Source organism: Lactuca sativa, chromosome 9, assembly GCF_002870075.4.
Source record: "Lactuca sativa cultivar Salinas chromosome 9, Lsat_Salinas_v11, whole genome shotgun sequence".
NCBI lineage: Eukaryota > Viridiplantae > Streptophyta > Magnoliopsida > Asterales > Asteraceae > Lactuca > Lactuca sativa.
In genome coordinates, this window is record NC_056631.2 from 76464973 (window position 1) to 76469569 (window position 4597).

The 4597-nt window shown below is 41.7% G+C and overlaps 1 non-coding gene across 1 annotated transcript; it reads right to left on the reverse strand.

The window, feature by feature from the left end:
• Positions 1 to 4163: 4163 nt before the first annotated feature.
• LOC128129438 (small nucleolar RNA R71) lies at positions 4164 to 4270 on the reverse strand. The gene has a single exon (XR_008227336.1). It is a non-coding gene; the product is annotated as a small nucleolar RNA R71 (small nucleolar RNA).
• Between the last annotated feature and the right edge of the window lie 327 nt (positions 4271 to 4597).

Sequence of the window (4597 nt, forward strand, 5' to 3'; positions counted from 1 at the left end):
ATTCGGGAGGATTGCTGGGGAAAGTATGGATAGGTGTGGAAGGTAGTATTGGGCCTATACTTCTGAAAGAACAAGATGCATACTCAAATCGGCGAGAGTCTTGGAGAATCTAAGAAGTTGATGGGAGGAGGATCTTGGGGCGAGTTCTGATTGTTGGCTTATTGTATTTTAATTTGGAGATGAGCACTCCAGGAGGTGATTCAGGTTCTGGATCTGGTTTTGGTTTGGGTTCCGGCTCAGGTGCAGGTGCTGAGCCGATTAGCGAGCAGTTGCAGGAGCTTATTTTGTTGGAGATTTCTCGCAGTATTTCGGAGATCTTGGTTGAGTGATTGGGTGCGTTACGTGCTGAGATTATGTTTGTTTTTGGAGCTCGCACTCTTCCTTTCTCGGAGTTCTGTGTTTATGGAACTCCTGCGTTCCATGGGGAGAGGAACCCTATTGTCAGTAGGAGGTGGTTAACGGATATAGCCAACGCGTTTAGGATGAGTTTCTGCCCTGAGGAGGCGAATGTCAGTTATGCTTCCTGCCTATTGAAGGACATGGCACAAGATTGGAGGGAAGAGGTCGGTAGAGACTTGGGTGATGATGTTATCGATGTTATATCATGGGATGACTTTTCTAACAGGTTCCGAGCTGAATTTTCACCGACGATTAAGGTGCAGTAGTTGGCGCGAGAGTTTCTGCATCTCCGCCGGACTACTAAGACCGTGGCAGAGATCACTGCCAAGTTTTGGGAGAGGGCTTTATTGGTACCATAATTTGCAGCATATGAGGAAATGGGGAAGGAGAGGTATCATGATATGTTTCGGGATGACACCAGGGAGTTTGTGAGTATTTCAGGATGCGAGACCCTGAATGATAGGGTTTCTAGAGCCCAAGAGCAGGAGATCGATTTGGAGCACCTCGAGAAGAGGGGTTCAGATTAGGTGCATATAACGGAGGGTCCTGGGAAGAGACCCAAGACTTCTAATCAGCATTTGAGAGGCCATCTGGGCCGGGGTCAACACATCACATGCGGGAAACGAAACGATGGAGTTTATCGTTCCAGGGGGTTTGGGATGCTACAAGTGTGGCAGGGTTTGTTCAGGGGGGTGGGGGGGGGAGCCGTTATGGTTCCATTGCAATCAGGTGGTCCATAAGAAGGTCGACTGTCCGATGTTGGCGGGAGGAGCAGTGAGTGGGCCTGCTCTGGTTACTTTGAGGATCATCGATGGACAAGAGGGTAGGGCAGGATCCCTAGCAGAGAAGAGTCGGGCCTTGTAGTGACATACAGAGGAGATTAGGACTCTAGCAGGCGATGTTGCGGGTATATATCTTTTGATTCTTTCAGTTTTATATGTATTATGTTGCTATTATTTTGCATCAGTTCGGTAAGTGTATCTTTGGGTTTATTTATATGCTTGTGTTTGGATTATATTTTCAAGAGATGTTATATGCCATTTACATGCTGTGAATTATTAGGGGTCAGTGAAAGGTTGTCTCACTTTTAGCAGGTTTGGAGTGTTCAGTGTTTCTTGGGTTATGGTCGAGATCGGTTCAGGGGCATTATGTGGAAGGTATGCGATCAGGATTCAACGAGTTGGTTATCTAGCATCGTCAGGATTCTGTGAATTCAGCCATTGTCCTTTGGTTGGCTTTTGGAAGCGCCAAGGGAAGTGGTCTATTGTTGAGGTTTTGGTTAGAGCATCAGTTAATTGGACTTCAAGATTTTAGTGTGGTATCAGTTCAAGGCATCAAGGGTTATCAGTTTCGCTAGGATTCGGGAAGTGTTCATTTGGTCATTAGAAGTTGTGCGGTCTTTTGGGGTTTGGCTAGTGATGGAGCACTAGCACATGTAAGCACATGTTGTCAGCAGTTTGGTTATTAAGGGGTAAAAAGGATTGGAATCCTTCAATTCTCATTTGTTGTGAAGACTGATATTGCCATATTTATACTTATTTTTAGACAATATTTAAGTACATTTTTATTAATAAATTGATAATATGTTTAGAATAATGATACTTATAGCTTCAAATTTTTATTTTCAGTCAATATAAAGGATTTTCGAAGAGAGGGACCAAAAGTGACAAAATGTGGAACATGGGAGGCTTGAAAGATAAGAAAAGAATAAATTCACGATAAATACTTAATTCACGACGTGGCGATGAAGCCCACGATGTGGCATGGGTTTTCCAGAAGATAGACATCGCGACGCGGAGGATTTCCTTGGAGGATACGTATTACTTGAAGCCCACGACATGACACAGCTGGCCACGACATGGTGCGGGTTTTTGAAGATTATATAAGATCTCCTGATTATTACGAAAGGAAGAAGCTTTTGGCAGAAGGAAAGAGTTCCAAGAGTCGATTCAAAGCGAAAGAAGGGTTCTGGAAAAAGGTTTTCAACATAAAAAAGAATAGAGGTTTATATTTTAGTTAAATAAGAACATGTCTTTCATTATTTTTAGCTGTGTTGGCTTAGTTGCTATGATGAGCAGCTGAATCTAGCTACTCTTGTTTAGCTAGATGAAGCTTTAAACTTATGAATAGTTATATGTTTATGCATTAAGTTTAGTTGGTAAAAATTGTTGGTGTTTGATTTGTATAACCTAGCATGCTATTATTTGTTTATCTAATTGCTTGATTGCATGTTCTGTGTAGCTTAGTGACCATTAAACTGCATGAACCTGTTTACCTAATGATTTAGTGAACATTGAATTGTTAGAGCTAGGATTGACCAATCTTAGTTAGTAATTAGAATAAATAAAGCTTAGATGTGCTAGAGAACGTGTGTTGTGATCATAATTGCGTTTATACAACAAATCTTACATAGCATATTTACATTCATAATTAGTTCTGTGTTTAATTATGTGTGAACATACATGGTTTGACATGAATTAGTTAATTATTGGTAAAGTTAGAACTAAATTACTAATACAACTAAAAACCAACTTAATAATCCGTAATCATTAGCTAGCCATAAGGGAGAAGTGGATTCAAACTAAACAAGAGTGTGTTTTTGTTTATTGAATTTAATTTAAGTTCATCTGATCTTGTAAAACCAGATAAAACCCCTTTTAAACTTGTTAATAAATTAGGTTAATTTAATAGTAAATAAATTAATTAGAACACCGTTCCCTGTGATCGACACCCGACTTACTCAAGCTATACTGTAATCTGACTAGGTACACTGCCTATAAGTGCATAGTTAGTTAAGTTTGTTAGGTTATAAATATTAAAATTAGTGAGTACTTTTGTGCACATCAAGTTTTTGGCGCCGTTGCTGGGGAACGGCTTAGTTTTTAGCTCATTTATTTGCATTAAATTGATCGATCCTTCTTGTGGAGTAAAAATCCACAAAAAGTTAATTTTTCAGCAAAATAATTTTTTTTTCTGTTATTCACAGAGTCCACAATGTGGCACTCCTCTGGCCACGACGTGGACAGTTAAAAACTAGATTTTTTTAGTTTGAAGTTAGTTTTTCTTATTTTAGTTCAGTTTTACGTTTTTAGTTTAGCAAGTTGCAGGAGTTCATGACCAGAAGCTCAAACACACACTTGGTGCCACCACTGGAAGATCCCGAGTCTGCACTTCACAAGAAAAAGACTCCCTTACAAGAATTGAAGTCAGCTTTTTCTAGGAAGTCGGGAAAGAGGACAGGAGAGTCAAGTTCATCAGCGAGGCACAAGAGCAATCTTGAGCATTTGGATCATACGCCCATCCAAACCGAGTCCGAAAGCGATACCGAGCCAGAATTTGAAGAACACACGAGCAAATCCGAGAACGAGCCAAGGAACGAGATGGCAGCGATTGAAGAAATGTCCATGGGAGCTTACAAGAAGCGGATCCGAGAAGATGTGGGTCCCGGTTTAGTCCAACCCGCGATACCTGCCACTGCCACATTCGAGCTGAAGGGACACATATTGACTGCACTAAAGGACATCCCATTTTTCGGGAAAGATCATGAGGATGCTTTTAAGCATCTAGACGAAGTCAACGACATTGCGGATTACTTCAATGTCTCAAATGTCAACAGAAACACAGTCTTGCTTAGGATGCTTTCCATCACTTTCAAAGGAGCTGCTAAGGAGTTGTTAAAGGCACTCCCACCGGGTACAATCACCACTTGGGCTCAAATGCATGAGCAATTCTTGGACCTGTTTTGCCCGCCATCCAAGATAGCCAAACTCAAGAAGGCAATAGCCAACTTTGAGCAACAACCGGGGGAATCACTATACGAAGCATGGGAGCGGTACAAGGGCTTGCTCAGAAATTAACCTCAACATGACCTAAATGTGCAGCAAGAGATGTCAATCTTTTATGATGGGGTCAACGTGATGACAAGACAACTCCTTGATTCTCAAGGACCGTTGACAAAGAAAAATCCAAGGGAGGCCAATGAGCTAATTGAAGAATTCGCGAAGCACTCTCGCGAATGCCACAACCCGAGGCAAGAAGGAATCAAAGGAGGTGGAGGGGCCCAAACTGAAGAAATAGCAGCTGTCATGGCCATGCTGAGTAATATGGATCACATGATAACACAAATGGACCAGTCGATACATGCCATAAGAGTGGGTTGCGAGAGATGCAGTGGTCCACACTTGACCAAGGACTGCAA